This window comes from Anopheles arabiensis, chromosome 2, assembly GCF_016920715.1.
Source record: "Anopheles arabiensis isolate DONGOLA chromosome 2, AaraD3, whole genome shotgun sequence".
Lineage (NCBI taxonomy): Eukaryota > Metazoa > Arthropoda > Insecta > Diptera > Culicidae > Anopheles > Anopheles arabiensis.
Genome location: NC_053517.1, coordinates 103,746,658 through 103,773,886, shown reverse-complemented (window position 1 = coordinate 103,773,886; position 27,229 = coordinate 103,746,658). Strand labels below are relative to the sequence as shown.

The 27,229-nt window shown below is 46.0% G+C and overlaps 1 protein-coding gene across 7 annotated transcripts in view; it reads right to left on the bottom strand.

Moving 5' to 3' along the window:
- The window catches only part of LOC120897918, an 85,269-nt gene that overhangs the window by 29,520 nt on the left and 28,520 nt on the right, over positions 1-27,229 (bottom strand). For all 7 annotated transcript variants that reach the window (XM_040303117.1, XM_040303116.1, XM_040303118.1 and 4 more), the window contains one exon: positions 10,678-10,714. The gene's annotated coding sequence lies outside the window, so the exon portion shown is untranslated. The remainder of the gene's footprint in view (positions 1-10,677; positions 10,715-27,229) is intronic.

Genomic DNA, 27,229 nt, shown 5'->3' with positions numbered 1-27,229 from the left:
TTAATATATCTTAAAGGACAGTTCGTATCTTGTCGTGTCAGTCCTCAGTCCAAAAACGGTCCACCATGATGTCAGTCAAAGCCATCCCAGAGCGGCACACTTTCATAGTTCCAAGTAGAAGCTTTCTTCACCGCCTGCCCGTGGATGATCCGGCCCGAGCATTGCGAGCAATCGTAATTGTAGCCTTAAAGCGTAAATCTGCCCCTGTCTCTTCCGGATAACCGATTCCACATCCCCGGCGGGTGTAAATATCGTATTGCATGTTTGCTTTCACTACCCTGATTACTACCCCTTGGCCTCCAGTTGGCCGTTTGCCGGCACTTCTTCGGGATCTTTTACCCATGGTGTCATGTGGCCTTATTTCATCCCGTGCCGAGAAGCGAGTGCCCAGACAGACGAATCCCTCGGGGATAGATGAACCAGATGAAGCGTGGCACAGGGCCACGGGACGGAAATTCAATTATCTTAAAAACCCAAGAAGGTAGCACCACGGTCCGGGGATCGGCGCTTAAAGAAATGGTGCCTTCTGGCAAAACTTATTCGCGCGCGGCCAGAATCGCGGTGCTTTAAGCCTTCGGTACATATAGCCGTCGGCGTCACCTTGATATCGTTGTCAATGTCGGTGAGCATAATTTAGGTGCGTGACAGTGTGTCTCCCCTTTAGGGTGGAGTGGTTGAGATAGCGTTTTTGGGTAGGACTTGCAAAGCGGGAAGGTAACCGTCAGGATTCCTTAAATCTTGACGGTAAGCGTGTAAAGTGGCGTCGTTGAGGAATTAGCACTTTGCCTGATTGCTAATGTCTATGCCGGTTTGGAGTTGGCAAAGTTAATCGAATTAGCAGCTTTGACATTGTTGGGATGAAAAAATGGAGTTAGAATAAGTCGAACATGCTTCAAAAGTTGTAAAGCAAATCCAAGAAGTATCTAGAAAAGACGTCTGAAAACAACTGTAGATTCTACAACCAATTATTTCATAATTTTGTAGCAAAATCGTTACTACATCTTTCGCTCAGATCCTCTCATCAACCAACCCCTTCCAGATCTGTCCGCAAGACACGTCAGTAAACAGTAAACTTACCACCCAAGCTACAGCATAGCTAATTTTCTTGAAAAAATAAACAACTTATCGCTGACAAGGAGAGAGGGCCAATAACTAGTGACGACCGTCACCTAAGCCTCATTTCCAACAACTTTGTCATTCGAGTGGCCAAGATGCGTAACTCCACCTTGAGCACATCAATGGCCGAGGAGCCAACCGGCTCGTTTACTGTAAGTGGAAACGTAAAGTATTCTCCCTCCCTGCTCCCTTCTCCAAAAAGCTCGACTCGTAAATCAGCACAGCACAGCACACACACAGTTGCACACCAGGAGGGATCGCGTAACCAAGCTGCAAAAGCTGGACGGAGACGACCCCAAAAGCACACACCGGCAGCTTGTTGGGCAGTAATGCGACACAAGTGCGCGCGTACTTTTGCACGCTTGGAATGATTGTTATTAGAAAATGACGAGAAAGTCAACAGATCGGCCGGACGGAATGGCAACGAAGCCTTCGTCCCTCTGTTTCTATCCCTCGCTCTCTCTCTGTCTCTCGGCCAAGGGCAACTGGATGGCCTGCTGCCAACCTCAATTTACTGAGGCTCCCAGCTTTTTTTATGTGATGTTGACACGGAGACAAAGAGCACGCAGATTGCATCTTTCAGTCATTGCCAATGATGATGCTGCTGTTGTTGGGAGGAGATGAGCAAAGAGGCCCAAACTATGACGTCTTGGCGGCTGTCGCTTGTTTTAGCTTTGTTTTTGCACACGAGCGATGGTAACGGGTGCCTTCCCAATAACTAATTAGTACAGCCACGGAGCGTACGTCAGTGGATGGTAGCACCCGGGTCACACCAACCCCTACCAGGAGGGTGGAAATTGCTCGAAGGACCCGAGGATACTGATGACAAATCATTATAAATCGAGATAGCAAACGAAGCACCAGTGGAATGAATGATGTCGTCAATGGCTTCTCCTCCGAAAAGTGGAAAGGAGAGGTAAAATGGTTACGAGCATATGTCTTTATTAGAAAACGGTCCTTCCTTCACCGACCCGGCGCACGATAGAAAGCTAGTGAAGATGGGCCGTGGACAGCAAAGTGTGACACCGAAAGTCACTACGTCGGTGGTCGTCCCATCCACGTCCACGTGATGCCGTTGATGGAAAATTGAACCACCTCCATTTGACATTCGTTAACCTACCAGCCATGGAATGGAACTGTCACCCTTATCCCTTCTCCCGTTCCGCTTGCTTGGGCTACGTGAGGAGTAGCTTCTTCCTTCGCACTGCGCTAAGGGCAGCCATCATAAATCATGCAACTTTATGCATCGCTTCTGTCGCACTCGTTGGGTGGGAAGGTGTACTGCTAGGCAACTGATTATTATTTCCATTCAGCGCCCTGTGCCTCGTCTTCGGTGCTTGATAATATTGCATGTGGTGGTCTGTTTATTTTTGTACCACGCCTCGGAGCAGTGTTTCATTTTTTGTGTGTTTTGTGCAGCTGTTTTACTTACAACATTGCCGTTGCTTTTGTTTTGTTTATCGATTATTTCGCGGACCTTAAACCTTTACAATAAAAAAAGGAAGGTTCGCATTGTCTTTTCCATTTGCCGAACAAAAGCTTTCTTTTGTACAATTGACATCGCGCGGAAGTGTTTAAGCATTGATGCGTGACTGTTTTTACGGTCCGCTTCCATAATGCTTAACAGAACAAGAGTTTTAATTCACAAACACAACAAAACCCCAACCCCAGAAAAGGACCCTTCACAACCGTTGATGAAGGGCGCATGTATTTAACACTTTCCGGGCGTTACAGTCAAACCTCCTCAGGGGCGGGAGGTACCTCATTACTGTTCATCATTGGAAAACCACCGGATGGAAGGATGCACGAGTGCGACGAGTGCGAGGGGAAGTAAACGTCAAAAAGTTAGTTCCTGCGGTTTTTCTGTGCGCGCACGTACGCGGTTCCAGTAATGACGCAGTGCTGCAACCGCAGGGCTGACACGGCCCTGCGTCATGACAGGGCGCTGGCTCCAGTTAATATGGGGGAGTTTACCTGGGAAAGTGCCGGTGCACAGGCGGCTGAGCTGATCGAAAGTGCTGCAAAAGTCCGTGGCACACGAGCTCTCGGGCGGTTCGCTTGCCGTTAATGGATGGATTTGCCCTGGGCCAGATATTTTGCGTTTAATAACAATAATCGTAAATATTCGTTCGTTACATGGAGCTGGAGTTGGTACATCCATTATTGGGGTGGTTATACCGCACCGGGGGATTTGGTCTGGTTAGCTGGTTTGGGAGATTGTGTATGTGTGTGCGCACAACAGCTTTGAGAAGTAGTTCATGAATCTCCTGCAGCGATGAAGGTAACGTTAATTTATGAGGTATCGAAATTATGTTCATTTGCTCGATAGTTTGGAGTGGTCCTGCAAGCAAATCCTGGTTTAAAGGGCCATTTTATAATTAATCAGGTAAAATTACAAACAATAGAGAAGTATAATCAAACAAATTGACTTCATTATAAATGGAACATCACAGCAACATGCTTTACAAGCCCTTATAATATCCATTTCACCTTCGCTTGTAATGTATTGCCTCATCCGTTATTGGACTATAAACCCCCATTCTAATTGATTTCTACAGTCAAACATTTCACAGATTACGACGACATTATATACCGAAGTACTCCAGCCTAATGTACACCCTACCGTGCAACAAGTGGCAACTTTACAGCACATCCCGGCAAACGCGTCCTCTGTTTGCGATACAATTACGCATTACTTATTAATATTGTACACCCTTTCTTCCCTCTCTATCTCCCGAATGCTTCCCTCGTCTGCAGCAGGCAACCCGTCTCGAACACGAAACCACTTTACCTGTCTCCGTGTCGACGTAATCTAGCAACGCGTAAACCAAACCGGCATCGAACATCGTTTGTTTGCGTAAAGTGGTCACCATTGTAAAGCGGAAACCAACCAACCGCACATACCGCTTCGAGAGTCCTCATTTCTCCTATCTTGTCTGCTTGCTTGTCTCGTCGGCTTTTTTGTAATGTTGCCTCTTGTTGCTGTTTCTGCCAATGTCTTGTGCCTCGGTCCTTGGACCTGGATGGAGTGGCCCGGGACAATAAAATGATATGTTTATTTATTTTTTAATCCAATATTATCGATCCAATCCAATGGCGGCCGTTCCACGTTGCTGTGAAGGTGGAACCGGGGCATAGTATGGAAAGGATCGTAGAGAAAGGATTAACGTCATTCGGCTTACTTTATGCGCTCGTCGGGATGGTATCATGCTTTTTTAATTCTTCTCGGGATGTTATGGGTAGGACATAAAAGGAAGAGTAATGAGGATAAGCTTATGGAGTAATTAATAGGCGAGAGAGGGATAGTAAAAGCAAACCGTACGCATATAGAAGATAAGAGGAAATATACGAGTGTTTGTTGACCGAGAAGGAGGCAGTTACTGTTTATCTAGGCAATATTGTTTTAATTTCCATATAGATTGGTCTTTGGAGAAAGATGCTCCAATCATAATATTATTAAAGGTGATTTCTACTTGACATATTTGTGAGCTGTTGTGGTTTAATAAGAGATACTTTGTCCATATTCAATAGATTCATGGTTCAAGTGGACATGCAACACAAAATGACATTGTAGCTGCTTTGGACATTGATTGCTGATGTCATCCGTGTACTGTTCTACGGAGTAATCCAAGATTCTCATGGTAGCATACAAGGTTCATCCTTAACCTCCAACAGGTACAGCAGAACCATAAGCAAATAGATATTTAATTTGAGGAGATTGTAACAGTTGCATCGGATATTAGATTCATTTAGGCCATTTTGTGGTTTAGCCCGTAGAACAGCTGTTTAAAAATGCATTCAAGTGAGTCTATCTTCCAGATACTCACATGGTCGGCTTGAAGCATACGAAGTTTAACCATCCAATCGTAAAGCCTTGTTGTTCGTTTTTTTTGGCAACCGTTCGCATACTTCAGCTCAGACAGCACACAACATAAACGATGCATCATACCTCTTTGTGTACCTGCATGTAGTGGCAATAACGTCCTGAAATGTAACTGTCCAACCTCAGCATATCTAAGGACTCTTACCCTACCATCTTTACTCCCCGATCTTGCTCCAGATAAGCCGCCGAGTTTCGTATGTAAACGAATTGTAAGGAGCCTTCGAATGACAGCGGCAGAAAGGAACGTTGGGAAGTCACAAGCTGAGCACAGCAACTGAGTCCAACATCAGGACCGGGCCGTACGTAATCATGCCGCGAAGAAAGGATGCACTTTAACTCGATGCTACCGCCATCTGTGGCCAGGGTTGTAATTTACCTGTTAAGCCGTCATCAGGCCCGGTAAAGTCAACCCAATGGTTTGCGAACGAGTGTGCGCTCCCCCTTTAGACTTCGGTGGTTCTTTTGGGAGTGTGGAGCCCTGTGGTACGCTTTCTCGACAACGTTTGGTATTGTGCACCGGCGAAAAGTCGAACTATCTAACCGTCCAGATAGCTGTAGGTAGCTTTTGGGAGGGGAAGCAAGCGAGTGAACTTTTCCAGCGGCTTCTCAACGACACAGCACACTGAAAGGTGGGGTTTTGGGTGGGCGTTATGACGGGGGAGATTTGGGGCATTGCCATGTTCCTGTCTGTCACACACAAACACCCAGCCTAGCTAGTTTCTCTGGGCTAAGGGGTTTGCAATGTGCTCTCCCAATGTGCACGTCAGCTGCTGTTGTTGCTGCAATTTCACCACAGATGGTATCCCGCCAGGAGGTAATGGGCGGGTTTGGGTTTGGTATGACCCGGGCTGCTGCCGAGCAGGCCATTCGCTGCACATGGTACAAAGTGGAGCAAAGATAAGTTTAAATAGGGACAGAGGCAACTCCCCGGCATACGGCGCGACTGTTCCGGAATGTGTACGCAGCGCTGGAAGACCCGCACCCGCATGGGTGGAGTGTTGCATGTGTACTGTGGCTTACAGCCTACTTCGGCCGTAGGCTAATCCGAACGAAGTAAAGCGGTGTATTTGTGCGCTAAACTTTGCAAACACTGTACTGTGGGTACATCAAATGGATTAATGATTAAAACATATTGCTTTCATGTCCCAATTTATCGACTTAATATGACCTAAGATATGAGCATGATGTTAAGGTGCATTTTTAAATAATGTTTGTTTTACATACTCATGTATGTTTTTTTAATAGAAAATACAGGAATTACCTCGTTTAAAGATCTGCTAAATGATATTTAGCTAAAAAAAAAATGTTTTTTAAAGGTCAAGATTCAAAAAGATTCAAATCATTGTCATAACTGTGGCTCGCTCAATGTACCTTTAACTGGACACCTCGAAAACTCCCGCCACCTATAAGCACCACTCGACTACTCTAACGCATTTTGTCGGAAAATTTGTTTGCCTTCCTGATTAGGGGGCAAGTTTTTCCTTCCGTAGCCCTCTTGTTCATCCCTCGGTTTATGCCTTATATGTTAGAAACTAGCGGAAACATGAGATGATGCTCCATGACCACCGGTAAGCAATAATGCAACAAACCGCGAAGTGCACACGATACCATCGAGTGCTGGTGGTTGTGGTGGTGCTAGTGCACCATGCCGGTGTGAAGCCAACGTCGATAGCAGCTTTGAAATGTGACGACATAAAGCGCATAACGGGAGCGGAAGCTCAAAAGCCCATGAACATTTAAACGAGAGTAGTTTTCTGTCGAGATGCTCCGACACCACTGCTGCTTATGCTGTTGCTGCTGCTGTTACTCCCCTGGAATCCCGGGTCGAATGCGTAATGTGCTACACCTGTTGGGGCCCATTAGAGGGGGAGCCCATTTTTCTGTGCCCTCCGACAAGTGTCTATTATCGTTTCCTGTTTACTAAGCAGCCCGGTTAGCAGTGTGACGTTTGCAGCCCAGCGATGCGATCGTGATCGTGGACTTGAAGAAGCAGACGCTTGGAAGGAATGACGATCCAGATTTTAATGCTGCAAAGTGACAATATCTTATCTTACTTTAAAGCAGATCTTCCTCGCTCTTCCTCTTTGGATGAAACCACTTAGTTAAGTTCTTTTACCGTTAACGAGAGAACTGTTATTGCTGAAGCTCTGGAACGTCTCACTTAATTACGGCAACGAGGCAAATGCTTAGCATGACTTACTGTGGTCAATTTGTTTGAGGTAGCAATCAATTTTTGTAGCAAATCTTCAGTGAAGACCTCTCCATTAGCAGGTGTTCGGCGAAGAGGTCCTAACCACACTCCTTCATTCGCGCCTAACAGCGGTGCAGATGATGTTTCACCAACGTTTGGCCTCGTTACACGAGCCTCGCACCGCGAAAGACAAACATTAATTTCTTTTCCCACACGGGCGACGCGCGCGCGCGCGCACGTTTTGCGAATCGGAGAAGATCGTGATAAGAGGTTGGGTGTAATCGGATGTCACATTCCGTTAACACTACCTCCACCCCTCTCCTCCCCATGCCCCGGTAGTGAGGAGTCGGTCGGAGAGAAACAAGAGCCTGCAAAGCCGCTCGAAATGCTCTTGGATGATGAAGATCGGGCGATGAGTTTGCAAAAGAGCGATTAACAGTTGCCGGAAAGCCCGGCATTTCCCATTTCGAAACTGAGTCCACAGCCGTCTCGTTGCAGTGATGATGAATGATGGACAAGAACCATACCCATCGCCGTTCCGTTAGTGCTGGCGCAAGAGGGAGCCGTGCCGCTTAAAAAAACCCAGCAGGAAGGTTAAGATTAAGACCTTCCCGGCACGGTGCTTTCTCATGGTGGGAGGTACGGAATCCAATCCCGGCCCTCTCGCCGGGTCGCACAAAAGCTAACCGTGTTGTGCAGCAAAACACTGGCACACAAAAGGAAATGGAAAAACTAACAGCGAGAGCCAAACAAAAATGCCCCGCGCCACGCGGCCGCCGCGGTAACATATCGGAAACGTGTGAAGCCATGAATCAGCTGTGGAATTTTCTTCACACCACAAGGTACAAATCGAATTCACCGGATCGACCCCAACCGACGGTCCGGCCCTCTTCTCTTTCCCCCTCCGTCTTGGAATGTACTGGGGAGGCACTGTGAAAAAAAAACAACCCAGCAAAAACCTTCTCGCACCTTTTGTTGCCGCGCGCGGACCGTTTGGGGGTTTGATTGATTGATTGATGCTTACCGATTTCTTCTAATAACATTTTACAAATGCTCAGCCCCTTTCTCCCTCCCCCCTTCTCCTCTCACCATTTGGGCTTGTTTTCGCGCGAGCAAGCACAAAAGAGGAGCTCTCTCGAACAACGGTAAAGGAAAAAATGAAAGAAAATGGTAAAAAATAAAGCGCAGCTCGTTGATTTGAGACAAACAAACTGGCATCGAACGGCAACTGGGATGCTGGGGCTGCTGGGGCTGCGCCATGCCGGCAACAATGACGAACGAACAGCAATGGGAGGACATTTGCGACGAGGGCGCGTACGGCCTCTCGCAATCGATACCGCTTGCTTACCCAGCTGAGTGGTATTAATTTCGCGAAACGAAGGCAACACTGTGTCGTAGTCGACGTCGTGAGCAGCAAAGAGTGTGCGAAATGAATTGAAAATGGGAGGGAAGAAGGAAAAGGAGATCGAATAAATAAAAAAAAAACGGTGGTTGTTTGAGAGGTTTCTCCCGCTCCGCTCCGGAATCAATAATATCGTCAAACAACAATCATCAACGTTGGCATGTGTATTATATTCAATTAACTGTTAATTCTTTGCGATCCTTTCATACCGGGGGCCGGGGAGCATGCTTTCTTTTGTTTGGTGCGTGGTGCGGTTCGCGTTTTTGCACGTTGTTGTTGCCATCTCATTGTTTGTGTTGTTTCTAGCGTGCATAGTGCAATGGGGAAGTTTGAATTTCGGTGTGGGGGGAAGTGTTGTTTGTTTATCTGTTTTATATGGATTATTTTTAATGACGATGTTTGCAGGCATTTTTCTGCGATTTTTTAAATTATTTTTTTCAACTCAATTGAAGTGATTACCTGCACTCAAGAAGAGTTTATTCTCGGTAAATGCTATCCTTGTTTAAGTTTTTTTTCTCTACTTGTTGTAATGGTGTGTAATGATTGTGTATTATTATTTTTTTAAAACTTTTTTAAAAACTTTTAAGTACTTTAAAGACACTTATCATTTTTCTGTGTGTTGTATTCTTTAATTTGGAGAAAATAATTTGTTTCATTAGTTTTTTTATTTACTCTTGCATCTTTTCTTTACAATTATGTCTTTCTTTTCCCAAAAAAGTCACGTGTCTAATGCAATCTGCGCACTTCGTGCGCCCTAACACACACCTGTGCCGTACACAATTTGATACGCAATAACCAAATTCTTACAGCCATAACCACATGCATACACACACTGCACGCACATATAACTCATCACCGTTTGGCCCCGTGCGTGTTTGATTGGTCCCGGTGTGTTTGCTTGGAAGCGAAGCAAAACACGAACAATCAGCCGACCGACGCAAGCCGCAAGGTTGGATGGTGGTTCAATTTCATGCAAATCACCCATTTAATGCCACCTGAAACCTATCAACGATCGCCCGAATTGTTGCCCTCACCTTTATCCCAAAGGGATCATTTTGTGTTTTTTAGGAGTTGGTTGGTTTTAGGCCCTCCCGTTCCTTTGGTCGTTCAATACGGAGGCTCCAGAAGGTGAAACCGAAGACTAGGATATGTGAATCGGGTGAGGCTTTTAGTGTGCGTGTGTGCTCCTGAAATGGTTTCCACAATTCCATTAAAGCGAGAGCCCATTTGGAAAAGTCTTTGGTGAAAATCCTCCCAATCCGGAGGGGGATTTGTAGCTTAGTTGTAGTTTGCCGGGAGAAGAAGTACCTTTCCTGTATGGTTTATTGACTGATAAAAGGGTATGCGGAAGTGTTCCCGAAAGACTTTACCGCTCGTAATGTATCCGTAGGACCTACCAGAAGCTTTACAGAGTTTCTCAAACCCGCTTAACACAATTAAGAAATATCTCGAACGCTTAAAATACATTTTAATAAAGTACGTGGTAACTAAAACTGTATGTGACTCTGATAGTGTTGAAATGGGATTTTACGTATTGGAAATGAAGCTTACGACGTAGTATGGACTAATAAACCTAGTAAAGGAATGCATGGGGCCGGTCTGGTGGTACATTCGCAACTCGTACGACATAACAACATGCCTGTCATGGGTTCAAGTCCCGAATAGACCGTGCCCCCACACGTAGGAGTGACTATCCTGCTATGGTAACAATTAGTCACTGAAAGCAAAGCTCACTTCACTAGTGAGTACTGGCAGGCCTTGACCGACAGCGGTTGTTGTGCCAAAGAAGAAGAAGAAGAAGAAGAAGGAGAAAGGAAGGCATAAGCTTATGTTTTTGAAGATTTTAACACCCAAAATTCATAAGTAGTCATAAGAGCTATTAAGGATATTAAATGGATCAATTCACAGATTTCATCGAACCTTTAAAAAAAAATTTCTCTTGAAGTTGAGCCAAAAGCTTTGATGTTATAGACTGTCTTATAATTATAAACCACCTTCTGATTACGAGTATGAAAATGATGTGTACAAGTTTTGGCCTCGGAAGCTTTCTAAGAACAACAAATCTAAAGAAGAAGGGGAACTTACCGTAAGTCTTGTAGTCTTGTTGAAAGGCTTACAAATCCTGGAAAGAAAAAGAAAAGAACATATGTCTCATTGCAGTAATCTAGTTGAATTTCATTTGGACAGTTTATAAGCATATAACAATATGATAGAAAAAAGGCACATTGTGTCTTACAAAAAAAAACAATCAATGTAGTCAGCAATTTATTTTTTCCCCCATTTCTATTACTCCTATTCGCACTTTGAACTGGGAGCTGAACGCGTGGATAAAGGGGTTACAAACTAACAAAATGTGGGTGACAAAAAGCGTGTGCGCACGAAAGAATGTGTGCATGACGCTTATGCATGCAGACGTAGCCACGCATATAGATTGCAATTAGCATACATTTCACACATGTTGCACCGGCGTGATGTGTGTCCCATTTAGTGGCAGCAGCTCTGCTGATGGTGAAGGATTTTGTTATTATGTGTTGTGCCCTCCGTTCGCTGTGCCGTTCTATTGGCGGCGGTTGAATGCGATTTTTTGCCGTTGTTCCTTTGAATGACACACTGTTCCGTGTTGAAAAAAGGTGGCAAAAACAAAACCTAAAATCCAACGGGGTATATATGTGTGTGTGTGCATTGAATATCAATGAGGCAATGATTCGCATAATTTGTGAAGCAAAAAGAAAATAAATATTGCCCATAAAGTGTGATTAAATCGGTAGCCCTCGCGGGAGAGCACACTTTTGAAAGACTCATTATTTATAAAACAAAAAGCAAGTCTCCGAGGGGTGTAATAGAGAAAGTATGATCAACTCGATTGGGGGAGAAGGTCATATGTTTCGTCGTGTACGTAAATCCCTCTACAAAATGCGTTTCCGTAGGTCGGAGCAGGTGCAGTTGGGCAGTTCCCGGTTTACAAAAGCGAAAAAACAAACACGGCGCAAAGTGTGTTGTGTTGTTTGCCTTTCAAAATAATAAAGCGCGCTTTTCCGGGAACGAGATGCCCTCGGAATAAGATTTCACACTTCCGTGGCCGCGACTGCTGACCCAGACCTGGCTAGTTGCTGTGGTTCTCTGCCCTTCACCGTCTGCAAAATGGCACACACCACCTTTGGTCTTTTTTCCCACTCCACACTCCACACACACACTTACACACTACCTGGCTTGGGTGAATGTTTGCATAACCGACCTCTTTATGGTCATGCAAATCCGGAAGAAACACACACGGCTGCCGTTGTGACGGCTAAAGTTGAGAACTAAGAAGGTGGCAGTTCTGGCCTCTGCCGGTCGAAATGGTTGCGTGTTATGCTACACGGGCTCGAGTGGTCGTCGTCGTCGTCGTCCTCCTGTTCCGTCATAAATTACCGTACACACAATGCTCGGCCAGCGAAAGAGCCCGCGAAAAGTTGCTGGTCGCTGCGGTGCAAATGTGCGTGGCGGTTAATGAGCTGTAAATGGTTTTGTTTCAGTGGGGCCGAAGTTTTCGCTGAGGCTCCACATATGCGACGCAAACCCTAAACGGGGCGGCTGTTAACGTGTGTAAAATGGCGCCTTCAATGAGGTGACGCTGTCAGCTGCGTGTGTCCCGTGTGGGATAAATGGGATAAATGCTGTGCACAACGGCACAGCGTACAGTGTACATGCTTTACCGGGTGATTTGTTGAGCGGCTGTGGGGATGGCCCTCAAGGGTGAACAGTAACAATAGGTACCCTTTTAGAAAGGTTTTCTTGCCAGCGCTGACTTCAGTCTTATGCTGTGAACCACTACCAGCGTTCACTTCCGCTTCGCTGATGGACGAGCAAGCCCGGGAGTCGCTCATGTGCTTGACGATGATTTACTTGCCAGGCATGGATTGGGGTTCTGCTGTGAAGGAAGTCTGGAGTGCTTATGTTTGCTGCAATCGGCGGGAGCTGTTGTATTTACACGGGGCTTGGCTCGATTATGTTCTTAATGTGCGCGTGGGTAGGTAGGTTTGTTTTTCTGTAGTGCCACTTGTCTGTTGATCGAAATGGAAGCACAGCCTGGACCGCGTGGCAAGTAGTTTGCAAACTGATGTTAACCTCCTTTTTGTTTTAAAGTGATTTTAACATGGTTTTCTGAGTGGTTTACCGTTACATCGAACGGTTTGCTGCTAAAGTTTATTGTATTTCAGTGCTGATGCCGGTTTCATGTGCAGGGTTTACCGGGGGTTCTCATAGTTTTGGGACACTTTCTTGACTTTTTTGTATTGGAAGTAAACTTCATATGTTGATAATTGGACTCTATGGCACAGGCTCCTTGAGTCCAATGCCCATTACATTAAGTTCATTTCAGGAGTCAATAAAGTGTCTAACAGCTATTCGAGCTCCTGGAAAACCCTGTAATGCACGATGCTCTCATAGTAATCAAAAGGTACTGAAGAGAATTGAGGTTACGTTGTAACTTGCTTGCATTAAAAAGGGACACAATTGTCACAATTTTTCATGGGTTTATCTTTACCAACATTAACAAAACGTTAATTGCTTTTTCAATAACAATATCCTATGAGTCAGCAGATACAATTTGACAATTATATCAATTGAGCTCAAACTATGATGACCAATGATGCACGTCCGTTTTTGGACATCGTATAAGCCTATTCCGGCGTCTAAAACATTTTGCCATTATTAGACAATAATCAGATCATTGATCGAAAACCCAGTTCCGAATTGCCGACGACCCTGAGCGATTTGTGGTTCCAAAGGAAGCTGTGAATGAAGAACGAGCGACAAGAGGCTACATTGTTGCGTTGGACTGCTGACCGGGAGGTCGATGCAAATATGGTGAATTAGTACCTGAGAAATATGAACTCAACAGGAAGCTGATTTCGCGGCCAGTGGCTTCACAGCGGCAAGCAATGACGCCCAAACTCAGTGCAACCATTTTTGGCTAATTTATGCGGTCCAACATCTCCCAGCTGCGTTCCATCGAAATCTTTGTTGACCAGCATGATGCAAAAGCTCTACTCCAACCATTTTGGCGCGAAAACTGAGAAGAAATTGATAAAAAAACGAAGGAGGATCGTAAAACATGCCTACACGCATGTTTTTTTCCACCATGGAGAAAATTCCAGATAGCTCACGACATGCAGCTCGCAAGGTCGTAGATTAATTTGTGCAAGTAAGCTTAAATAATCATACTCGGAAAGCAAGTAAATCACGCTAGCAATGCACCACACCGTATCAATGGCATGCGCTTTAACCCCTCGCAAAACAATACACTTCCTGTCCAGATGGCCTAACTTTATCACCCACTCATTAGAGCGTACAAGGCAACTGGAGTGAGGCCGGGCATCCATTAGAGTTTTTGCTCACGCTTCATACTGCTCGTACCTGTTGCTGATCAGTGCAGTGCAGTGCGCCACACTGCGGAAAACGGTACGCAAATGGTGGCCGCGTTTTTTTTTACCGTACATCTCCCCTTGCGAAGAAACGCACACAATCGACCCGAGAAAAGGGGGGTATAAATATTTGTTCAGCAAATTCCGAGTACTTGTGGCTTATCAAACACTCACACTTTTCAATTGTAGCCGCGTTGCGTCACTGCAAGAGTGTAATGTGGTCTGTGAAGCTCTGAGCCGGCAGGCGGATGTGGAAAAATGGTTCTATGTACGAGCTTGTTTGTTGGTCCCCCCCCCCCATACACTGCAGTGTGTATGAAGGCAATCGATGGCCGAGCCCGATAAGGCACGATAGAGCACTTCCGATAATGGGGAGCAACAGGGGGCTTACCAATCCAAACATGTGTAATCGGGGCTGTTCAAAGCTGACCCACTTGATTGGTAAGTTTATGGGAGTATGTATGTGTTTTTTTGCTATGTTTTTATTATAAATTGTATGTATCCCTTAGTTCCTTTGTAAGGTCAAGCTATCAATCGCATTCCTTTCAATGCGGGAAGAAGTAGTGCCAGCGGATAAGGAAAAGAAAATTCCAATGCAAGAACCCGGCCCGGGCTAACACGTGTCATCATAATCTTTTGCCTGCAGGCACCGCACACATCACGTGTTAACACGTGAAGCTGTGAAGCTCTCCCCCAGATCTTTATCGGAGGGGGGAGGCCATAACGCACGTCAGCGCTTGTGTGTTGGCATGTTTGTGCGGTGAATAAAATCATCATCGCCACCGCCAAACAAGCTCCGTCGGCACGCGTTAGGTTTTGAGCGAACAGCCGTACCCCGTTATTATTTTATTTTTCCAAAAACGACTGAGAAGCTGGTGGTGTAAAGATTACCGTCGACCAACCATTCATCGTCGTGCCCGGCGTGGAGAGATTGTGGAAGGTGCTGAAAGTCATCCATCCATCGGGCGGCGTTTGTCGCGCGCACCGTTTTCTCACGATAAAAACTTTTCACACGCACACACTGCTACAGTGTTTATGGCGCAATAACTTACCGCGTGCTAACAAGTCACACAACGCTTGAGAGGAGGGTGTAGCGATCCACACGAGCCATGGGGATACATGTATGGGGTACATCAATCCCAAATGCCAAACGATTGCCGGATGCCGGCACGAAAATCAGGCACTTTTTCCGGCACCGAGCCACCCAACACGCGATAGGAAACTGAAGGAAGGTGTGAACCTGCATCCCTTCCCCCATTTCGCCCTTCCTTACATTCCCTCTCTCTCTCTGGCAGGGCGTCAAATAAAAACCGACCGATTCGAGTGGAACGAAATGATGCGGCTTCCTTAGGATACCGGCTGTAAGCTGATTATGTTGGCGAGCGCCCATTCGAAGGGTGTGGAACGGTTCCTGCACACGACCACGTTGTTTGGGGAGTGACTGATATGATGCTGCGGGCACACACACACACGTCACGACACGACATGCCACGCCTCTCTCCCTGTGTCCAGGTCCACGGCCAAGGTGTGGGTTGGGCGAGTCCCGCCTGACAGTGATATAAAATTACTGCCGGAACTGACATTCTTGGCGGGGCGGTTTTGTGGATTTCTCTCCTATCAAGAAGGTATTGCATCTTGCCCGAAGAAAGCACCGAAGAAAGAAAAGAGGTGCGGCAAACGCTCAGAATGGCTGGTGCTGCGGCTGCTGCTGCTGCTGGCGCTCGTCGGAAACGGTTACATGATTGAGTGGTCCGATCTCAGCGCCCTGTACCTGTTCCTGTGGCATGGTGAGGTTCCGTTCGCATTAACGGCTCCATTTATATAGGTCAGTAAGTTAATGTAGCAAAGGTACCGTCGCTCCACCCGGGAAGGACTTCTCGCCATTGCCCTCACACACTCTCTATCTCTCTCTCTATTCTCTCGAGAAATTCCTAATCCATTGGGACGGGAAAGAAGTAGCAAAACAAAGGGAGCAGCAGTAATAAAAATAGCAACAAAAAATGAGCTCATATTATAGTGGCCGCAGTGCCCGTTTGCGTCGCGTTAATCAACCATTAAAAGGGACTGTGCGGGGAGGACGGGGATTGTGTACGTGAGTGATACAAATCCGGCGTTCAAATGGAGCAAAAATGTGATTCGTGCATGAAAAACGCGATCCAACCGCGTGCCAAAAGGGTGCCGGCTGGCAGAGGAGAATAACTAATAGGTGGCAATTTGTTTCATAAATCCAGGGGTTCGGGTCGGTTTTTGTTTTGCTCCTCGTAGCGCGTCCTCGTTGGTGCGCACAGCGAGGGATTTTGGGGCGGGCGGGACAGCATAAAACCGAACGCTCACGTTTTGTGTGGTCAGTCAGTTTGGTTTGGAATGGCAGTTTTCGAGCTAAACTGTGGAATGTACAATCACCCCTCGGGTGCCACCCTTTTGCTGGCAAAATGTGTGAAGCCTTTTAACGATGGTTTGCTGTACTGACACCCTTTTGCCATTCCAAATCATCCTTTCCGGCGTTGGCGTCAGATGACATTTACTTTTTTGCTTATACACCGAAGGGTGTTTTTTGTGCTTTAGGACAGGTGAAGAAGAAGGATGTTATCGATACGGATGTGTATTTGGTGCAGATTTGACAAAATAAATCATTCCAACGGTTGTAATGCAGGGAGAGAGAGAGAGTGGACCGAAAGATTAATAGCGAGTCAGGGTGGTCCAAGTGGAGGGAACTGTGCTTGGGTCAGCAGACTCTGTCTGCAAGGGACCAAGGCCGGGATCGTGATGATTGTGATGGCCAGAGACAATTGATTTCTTTGTTAACCTCCGGGTGAGTACATAACATTACGTTGATAAATGTTATTACTTTGGCAGAGTTTTAACTTGCAAACGGAGATTGATAGCTGCAATTGACTGCTCGGGACTGCTCGTTTTTTGCGTGCATTTTTGGGTCAAAATAGTCATTTTCGTGTTTTTGAACACGAGATGGTTTTTTTCCGTTCCACTTTCGCACCGTGACAAAGCTTCATGACAAAGGATCATGGTTCTTTTGCTCCTCGCGCCCAACAACTGCCAACCCCCTCACACGAGGTTGACACACATTTGACGCACAATAATCACTTAACCGGTTCAGAGGTAAGGCGTGAAGTAATCGTTGCAGTAACAGTCCACCAAATTCCTACATAATTGCAGCATACCACTTTGCACCATTACCCCAGCTGGTGTTGGTTCGTTCCCTGCACATTAAGGCGTCTCCCATCGAGATGTCTTTAAGGTAAGTAAAAAATGAGCTGAAATTATAGGTATTTTCCAGAAGCGAAAAGCTGTTTGTAGGAAACGAGTTTTGTCGTTAAAAAATGTGTTTTCTTAAAAGTCCCTTTTTAAAACGGTGTGGTAATTTTATCCATTTCATCCTGGTGAAAGTAATATTATGCTACAAGTAGACAAACTTTCACAATTACTTTTCGACGTCAGCGTCGAGATTTGAATCGATTTAATTCGCTTTGATGTTCTCTGTTGGAAAGCAATTCTTCAAAGCGCGTCCACCTGGAGACTGCAAACTGTACGTAATTGAATTCAACCACTTCCATCGAGTACCTATTGATCGCACGGTGTACCAAATTCAAAACGTACTCGCAGAATAGAGAATAATTCCCAGTTTGCTTTAGATTGAAAAAAGGAACATTTACTTTCGAATATTTTGTTCTGTATTGTGTCGGTGGCTTTGAAAGAATTGCTGTTTTTTCAATTTTCATCCTACGATCAAGTGCTATCAGCAGATAAAGGATTTCTTCCCTTTACCAGAGCGTATTTTTTATTTCATTCCCTCATCAAACCGTTGTGCACACACAAGCACATACACACACACACAAGCTCTCCTTGATCTCGGTGGACAAATCAAAAAGAAAGCAAGGGCGCTCGTGACAACCTTAAATAAAGTACATTGCAAGACTCGCCCCGATGTGCAACGGTTCGGAATTCGCCTGTGTTATGCTCCGAACCATGCTCGGAACAGAAAAATGTGGGGCCTAAAATTCCTCCCCCTTGCGCACCAAAACTGACAAAGGTCCGGAGACGGAGGCCGAGCGGTACAAACGATTGAAAAATGGAAAAATTGTCCTCAAAACCCACCCACCATTACACCACCGCACGCTTCTTCAAGGGGGGAGACGTTTGTCCGCTGACCAAGCACCGGTTGTGGACGTGCACGCGCAGTGAAGGAAAAGGCACCCAACCACACCAAAGAAAAACAGAAAAGGTGTGTGGAGAAAAGACACGCGAAAAACGCTACCGTTTCGTTTGGTGGGCGCTTTTGGGCGCTACGACTATGACAATGAAAAGTGAAATCGGTTCAATGGACGAGCGCGCTACATAACGAAAACGAGGGTAAAGGAAAACAAAAACCAAAACACAACGCGAAACCATCGTTGCCTTTGGGCTTTGGTTTGGCATTGGAGATGGTAGGAAGAAAGAAAATAGGTACGCGGGCCGTCCCATGTAACTTAACCTCCCACCGCATGGGCAGAAGACAAAGAAAGTAAGTAAGTCGAGCAGAGCACAATTGCCCTCGGTTGGTGAAGGTGTGCGCGAGCCCAGCCAAGCATGCGAACAGTGACGATGATCATGACGGTTATGATGGCGATAAGCGGGTTGTCAAACGTAACGAGGGAAAGGAAACTAATTTTGGAGAGTTTTGTTTTTCTATTAATTATTTTATATTTAACATTATAATTAATGGTTCATTTAATGAATTGATGTGTGGCTTGATATGATTGCCGTGCATTGCCGGAAAGAACTCATTATTGTAGCACTATCTTCGGCATTATCTTAAACCAAGTTAATGTCCTAGGATTCTTGCAATCAATGTAATTTACTGCAGGAAATTCCTTTCTCCACAGACGAAGCAGTCAAAGGTGTAACTATAACAACAAATTATCCCCCGATTTGTGCAGTTTGTGTGGACCTAATGGACTCAGCGCTCAGTTTATGCTAATGAGCAACCAAGCCGATCGCCCATTCATAACGATTGCCTTCGATTGATTCTCACTCAAATGTCGTACCGATTTATTGGGACCACCGCCCGCCCTGGCTGGAAGGCGTTAAAAGAGACACTTAAGATACACGGACACGGCCATCATTGGAGGCAACTGGCATCCCGAAAGTGTTTGTGTGTAGGCGTTTGCTTTCGTTTTGTCATCGCCGCGCTTGTGCGGCTTAACCGTGACTAGCCTTACTTTGCATAATGCCATCACGACACACATACACTGGTGGCAAACGGATATACGCGCCCACACGCGCGGCGTTTAGCAACAGATACACGGCGGCTTGATTAATGCCTACCCGGCGCTACAGTGAAAGGATGACGACCCGCGTCTTCGGTTCCGTTTTCCCTTTTCTTTGCTCTAATGATAACATAATTGGATGCCGCATTATCGATACGATCGAGCGCTCGATAGGGGTTCGCTGGCGAAGGGGAACAAAATGCGGGTGCGGCACCAGCTTGTTGAAAACCGTGTGCTATTAACGTGTCAAATTTAAACACTTCACCAGGTTGGGCACAACGAGATACGCGCTAGCAGCGAGCTTATGAATGGGGCAGGATTATGTTTTTACCCTCCGCCGCTGCGTCCTCCTTTTCTTTTCGATTCGTGTGAAATTATTGCTGATAATGACACCGCGCGAGAAAGAACGAACCGGGCGAGAATGGGAGGCTCGGGAGAAAATTGAGATCCAATTAAAGCAATTAGAAGACTTAGAAGTCTTTCACTTTCCTTAATGATGCTTGAGCGTCATTTCAGGACTGGGCTGGTGCTGCTGGTGCTGAAGTACCAGCTATAGCTGGCGGGATCATTAAAATAGAGATGTTTGTATTGTGGGCTGCTGCTGCTGCTGCTACTGCAGCTTGTTGAATGTTTCTCTTTATTTCCCACACCGCGATGCGCGTTTGCCGATACTGGTTTTATGTGTTCTAAAAATTGTCTTGGTCACTGTGAGTGCGAATCAGAAAGAAAGCTCAGAAGCGCTGAGAGAAATCAAGTACTTCGTCCAAGTACCCGGAGCGCCCCATTCCCATTCCGAGACCACGATAGAAGTACACCTCTCGGCATACTCGGTGACGTTGAACTGTTTTCCAGTCCCACTCCCTAGCTCCCTTTTTGTGCGCCGGTTTGACCCCCATTTGACCGTTATCTAAATGCATCATCGCACGTACGCGAGAGCGAGCGCTAACGCCACCGCGCCAGTACTTACAATAACAAAAAAAGAAAAGAAAAGCCGCCCTTTTCGTCCGCATCCATGCTTTTGATGAAGCGCTAGCCGCGCGAAAGCGCAGTACAACAGGGTGTCCAAGGGTGCCGATTGATTAATGACTTCAATTCCCACCGGATTGATATCTGAAGCTGAAGCGACTCGGGAACGGTGGTAGCGAATAGCCCACCCCATTCAGTTAGCACCATTGTAGCCGATGGGTTCGCTCGATACTGTTTCGGCCGGGTTTGTTCGGTATCTTGGCCGGCTCATCGGAAGCCGGTTGTACTGCGAGGACAAAGGGATGGGAGGATCAGATTGAATCGCCACCGTATCCATCGCCCTACCGATCATTGGCTTTGTGGTCGTATGCTTTGGTACAGATCTTTGGTGAAGGAAGCTCGATTGATCTTTGTTCTGCTGTGTGTGAGTGTGTGAGAGGTTGGGATGAATGGGATGATTGGCTGGGTAATGGGAGATGTAGTCGGAAAGATATCTTCCCCAGCGGAGGGCCCCGGGGATCGTTCGTCGTTAGCGGATGAGAAGGATAAGTGTCAAACTGTCCAGTCTGGACGTGCATCTGATCGGGTGCATTGTACAAGCGGCAAACGAAATGACACCTCACTTGATAATGGTGTTTGCTTTACGGATTGATGCTGGTGTTTGGAATTTGACTGACTGTTTGATGAATGAACCATGCCCAACTTTGTCTTTGCACACTTTACATGCGTCGAGCGGCTGGTTATGAAGTCGTCGTCCCAAGCGAAAATGCTTCTTTGAAGAACCTCGCCAGGCACAAACGAACTAATTAAAACCCAGCGCCAGCGGTACTCTGCTACCAGATGCAACTTCTACGAACTGCTCCCCGTTTACAAATACTCTCCCCAACTGTGCCTGGTACCGGGTGGGGAGGTTTTGGTTTGTTTTGTAATATCCTTCCAAGAAGTCCGGCTTGGAAGGTTCCATTTTTTCCTCTTCGGGCACACTGGTAAACATTCAGTACGCCACCTTTGCCAGCGTAACCCTTAACCCCGACGTGTAACCTCTTTGCTACTATCGGTCTGTCCGGCTTGTCTGTCTGGGCCATACGATGCGAGAACTGTACAAACTAATCAACCATCCAGCATGCAGAAATCAAATCAAGCAAAGGCAAAAGCAAGCAATCCCCTGTCCCTCAATGGTACGCCATGCTATCGTGGCTATAGTAACCGAAGGATGAAACAGCTCTGGCGGATTTCTCTCGCAGGTTTCTTGTTGTGGTTCGTCGTCAGGTTCTTCGAAAACTGTGTGTGTGTGTGGGCTCTGCCCAATGTGTCGTTCTGTCCCTTACTTTTCTTTAGGGCAACGCACATTGTAACACAAGTTAGCTCACCAAAGCTCTACCGGGGTGTCTCGGTGTGTGGAGTGTTGGAACGTGCCTTTTGATGGGTCGCTTTGTGTCATCCTGCCCGACCAGCCAGCGAGCGCAATGGAAGTGACTCTTCAGCCTCGAGTATTATGCAAATAGGTTAAACATGAATAACATGGAGCTCATCATGAAAAGAAGTTCTTTTCATTAAAGTGAAGGTATTTTGCCATTCTATGTATGACAGTGCGAAACAGCACAAGAAAAGAGCAACTGAGGACAGTGAGCACAACTAGGTAATCGAAAAGTGTAAAATATATGAAAGCAATTTTAAAGTTCCCTTTGCGCCGCATCTTTGAGCTGTGGCTCTCGGGGGGATGGTTCTAGCTGGTAGTGGAAAAAGTCCGCAAAAGATGCGTCCTAGTTTTTAATGGGATTCGGACGAGGGCGCAACTGTTTACACCACGGTGCCGGATGTCGAATGTTGGCGCTCAATGTAGGAAATGTTTGCAAATAATCATGAATAAAAATTGCCTATTTAGGTGAGGGAAAAAAGCGATCCCCACTAAACGGTTTTTTTCCGTTCCGGAATATTTCCTGTTTCTGTGGAACGATCATCCCGCTTTTGTGGTCGTATTTTTTTTTACTGCACTTCCACCAATAAACCAACAGCAATGATTGATTTTTAATTCTTCTGTGGCTTTAGTGGCGGTGTCAGTGTGCCGGGCCCGACACGAGCCCGAGGGCAGATGGATTTAATTGATCGGGGGAATTGTTTGGGGCTGTGTTGTACTTAATATGGTTGATTAGGTTGTAGTAATTTGATTAACCTCACATTGGCTTTCATTCACTGGCGCTGTCTGCAGTGCTGATGGGACACGGGATGTCGGGATAACCACGAATGTGGTGGTGTGTTGGAAAGTGTACATGAAGTACACATGAAGCTGGTAGTATGAATGGAAAGGATATCGAACATTCGTGATGCTGTGTTGCTTATTGAGAAGTTTTCTAGTTTTATGTTGAAGTTATTACGAGTTTTTATGTTATTTTTGATCAAATTAAAATTTGAAATTTGACACCATTTCTTGTAAATCTCTAATAAAAATGGACAGATTTTATTGCTCTCATGTCAACCCTCTCTCCATCTCAATGCAATTTTCTCCTGTGCAAAAATGCAAAGCACCTGTAGCACTAAAAAGAAAATCATCTCAAACAACACACCGAACTGGGGAAAGAAAACAAATCGTGCAAGGAAAAGGAGGAGGTGAAAAGACAATCACTGCACCCGAGATGATAAAGCACCGACCGTGTCGAGTTGTCGGAGATCGTGTCTGCAAGAGCACACCCCTGTCCGACACTTCATCCCCGGGATTTGTGGTCACCCAGCACTGACCATCATTTGCGCTGTAATTGAGCTAAAGTACACTAGCCGCCCGCCCCAGAAAGGGGAAGGCGTCTGGTCTGCACTTTTACCTTTCGCCCTACCCGGGTGCGGCGAACGCCACAAGCGTCACAAGTTGTTCCCACATAATTTTTAATCAAATTCGCCGGAGCATATTTCATGCCGGGCAGCAGCGTGCAGCACAAAGGGAAGCTGGGAGGTGATTGTGAGCAGGAGTTTTCATCTTCTTGGCAGCGTGCCCACTTTTGTGCTCCTGCACAAACCCCTTCCTGATGTGTTTTTGTAAGCCAATTTGGTGAAGGTTTGTTGGAACGATTTGGGGAAGGTTTTCTTAGAACCGTCCGGGTGCGTGGTGTGCAGTAAACCCGCAGGAAAAGGAGAGAAATGGGTGCATTTTACAAATAGAAGCAAAGCTGAGGGCAAAGGGAGCAGCATTATCGTATTGCAAGTAACTGCCCTGTGCTTGTGTCATCATTCAGCACTGTGCGGAAACTTTCACTGCCGTCGTCGTCGTCTGGGCATTCTGGTTGAGTGTGGAAAGGAAGGAACCACGTACACACCCGAACGGGGGAAGGGCTCATGGTAATTTTATCCGGCGGGCATGGAAAAAGGCCGAGAGAATCGAGCACCTTGCGCCCAGGCGCTTCATCATATTCTCGCTCTCGTGTTGATGATGCAGCTGCCTGCCTGCTTGCTGCGAATCGTGTGAACAGATCGTTACAAAATTGGGTTAACTTCGTGGGCAGCAATGGTGAAGCCCACTAAGCGAGTCCTTACAATCAATTACAATCAAGCTTTCTCGGGTGGGGAACCGATTCGTGGTACCGATTGTGGGGTACACGACGGCCGAGCACTTGGCAAGCGTATCATTTCCAACGTATCTTGGCTCGACAATTCGGCTAGTGGGTTAATGCTGGTGGATTAGACCGAATTTAAAGCCCTCTTGTAGTGTTCAGTGCTGAGGTTAATAACTCATTTGTTCGTGCTTTTTTATACGACGGACGGGCGTGATGGGTGTGGTTGACAAGGGAAAGATTGCTATCATCGGCTCTTTTACCGCGGGTCACCACACACACACGTTGTAATTACTTTCGCACCTTTGCTGGCAAGTGCGAATGCGTGTCATAGTCGAATGAAGCTATAAACGAATGGATCACAAATCGCACAATCGAAAGAACAGGCGATGCCGTCTCACGTGTGTGACTCGGCACAACACACATTCAACCGTCTGTGAAGGTCTCGTTGGCTATGTTTTGAAGTTTTGTAGAAAAAAAAGTAAATGGGAAAACCCATCAATAGAGCATCCTGGTGACCTGGCCACACAATTCGTCTTCTCGATTGCGCACAATTGTGCACAATAAAGTTATTATTGTGTTTCTGTTTTGCTTTGTTTTGCTTTTGGCTAATGCTCATGGGATTGCAGGTCAGGTGTTTTTTTGTTCTTCTTCTTTTTTGGTAGATCGGTCTTGCAAGGTGCGTTTCTCAACAGCCCCAACAGCAAGAAGATGATGATGATGAAGATGATGATTGGCGCACATGACGCACCGAAAGTAACAATGGCAGTAAAACCTTCACCAAACGCCACGCGATATAAATGGTAACAATAGAAATAAAGCAATCGCACAAAATTGCTCGTCTGTCTCTCTCTCTGACACACCATTTACGAAGCGCCGATTTAATCCACCCGGCTGAAATGGTCTTTCGGCAAGATTGTTTCGGCGGTGGGGAGCTTGATATCGAGCCTGGCAATTGCAATTTGGCAGATGGAATGATAAATCATGTGACTTTCCCGGTGGATTGACAATGGACGGTGTCCTTTGCGGTACGAGGTCATGATGCAGTTTTTGATTGACCATGATGCACATTAGAGTATGTTGGCGAAGGTTGTTGGATAGAATAAAATGGTACTGGAGAGACAAATTCACACGATTAGTAGCAACAATGTAGCCACGGAACACTGTCCTATTCAATGTCTTAATGTGACATTAAACATTTTTAAACACAAAATTTGTATCATTACATTTTGAACAGCGTTATGTAATAATATATAATTTATTGGATTTTTAAAAGTTTTTGAAATAACATAAAAGCACAACACTTTACGCTAAAAATCATTTTTCCAATATAACTTAATTGCTTTGCATCAAAAGGCTTTGCTCGCCGACTTTAAATATCAGTTTGCCACCGCTGATTAAAAGGGCCGAAATACGCAAGAAAAGCGAAAATCACTCAAACCCCTCACTGCAGTTTTTCTCTCTTTCGATCTCGCTTCAGAAATAGGTTTTTTTTTCCACCGAAGAAAGTCATTCAATTAGCGGAAGGACCGGAAATCGTGCCGCTAATAAGAGCACATTGTCGTGAGCTTGAAATTATAATCCCGCGCTCGTTCACTTTCAGCACCTCGCGAGATCACCACACCGTCGCTGTAGGTCAGGCACATCACATCTACTTTTCCCGGGGTCAGGTTAATCAGCTTCACGCACGCTGAAACGAACGACGAAGACGAACCAGTGCCCCAGACGAGCAGATGATGAGCTTTAGAGCTTTCGTGGATCGTCCAGACTGACCGCGTGACTGGGGAGCGTTTTTTGTTTCACTTTGCACTCCACCAGCTCCAGTTTAGCCACCTGCCGACGACCCGCTGAAAGAGGAAGATACCACTCCCGGGCATGGTGATTACCAAATTAATAGCTCTATCCAATCTTTCTCTCTGTCGCTCGCTGAGTCAGTGAAGAGAAGAACAAACGTTTTATCTTTGTTTTTCTGCTTTCTTGTGTCGCCTTTCTTGTGTCCTCACCGGCCAGAGTTCACCATTTGGGAGGTCGTTTGCAAACGATTGACACCTTAGTAGATTTGTTGGAGGGGGTAAACGAGGGTACAGAGAGGGAGAGATGTTGGACAGAGCAGGCATTCATTAGCGGTATCATAACATATCTTGAAAGCTGTCCGCGTTGTCCGCTGATTAGGCGCGCGAGGCGCCAGGAGAAAGTGGCCTACTGTATGAGGGAGGGAGAGAGGGTGTATAGCTTTAAACATCGTGGAAATGGTAATCAACACTTTTGACGGATTTTAAGCGGAAACGGTATACCGACCTCAAGAATGGGCGTATTCTTCAAACGTTTCGTGGATATAGAATACGTTTCGGAGCCTTCATAGCTCCAAACAGCCATGTGCTAATTAAAAATCAATCGTTTTGGGGCCGATGATTAATTGTCGATTAGTGGAAGTGTTGCAAGTTTTGCTGGACTGTCGTGAGAGTCTGACCGACATTTGCAGCCGAACGGGTCACAAACGAGATCTTGGTTATGTGATACTGACGCCGTTTTTAATTGCATGTCAGCACTCGCGCTTCAAACTGTTCGTTGGTGACGTTAGGAGGGAGTTCGTTTTGTTCTTTTCCACTTCCCAATCGGTTTCAATCATCAGTCCGAAAGAAACAAGTTTACGCTGTTTTTTTTATTATTGTTTTAGTCTTTATTACCTTATTGTGTTGCTCATGCTTGGATTGAATTTTCTTCTCTCTGCTGTGTTTGCTCAGTTCGCGCGATCGCCAAACAACTTGGTTGCAAAATTCTCCAACGACTGACCAGGTATCGGGAGTCGATCAGGAGACCCGTTGATACCCCAATCCCCCTCTCAGACTTGCGGACAACCTTTATCACGATTCTCTGCGGGAGCGCAACCCTCAAAGGATCCTGGTTTGCTGTTCGTCATTCCATCGCTTCTCCCAGAAGCTTAGGTGGCCCTGTTTTCTCTGTCAGGTTTTCGTTGGTGTCTACTTCAGCAGTTTCTAGGAATTTTTAGGGTCTAGCTCTAACGTTCGCAAAAAATAAAAATAAAAATCCAGAACACACAGTAGATGTAGATTCCCAGCAGGAAGCGATGTTTGCCCTCTTCCACAACCCGTTCCATTACGGTGGTCTCCTTTTTTGTGTGGGGAGTTTCTGTTGTTATGTTTTTAATTTACACCTGCTTAGGTTTGTGATTTGGAATGTGTTCATTTTTCAAAAACTCTGCCTGTGATATGAATGACCAGCGAAAAAAAAGGGGAGAAACAGACGGCAGCAAACGACGAACATCCCACATTAGCCAGTGAGCTGAGCCAAAGCCATGGTTGAACATGTGTAGGAAGGGTGCAAAAGGGACACAGCGACATGCGTTTTCACGCCCCTCGATCAAACGTTAATCATAAGGGAGGAAGATATTCGTTGTGGAGGATTTTGATTTTCACACCCGTGAAATAATCAATTTCATTTG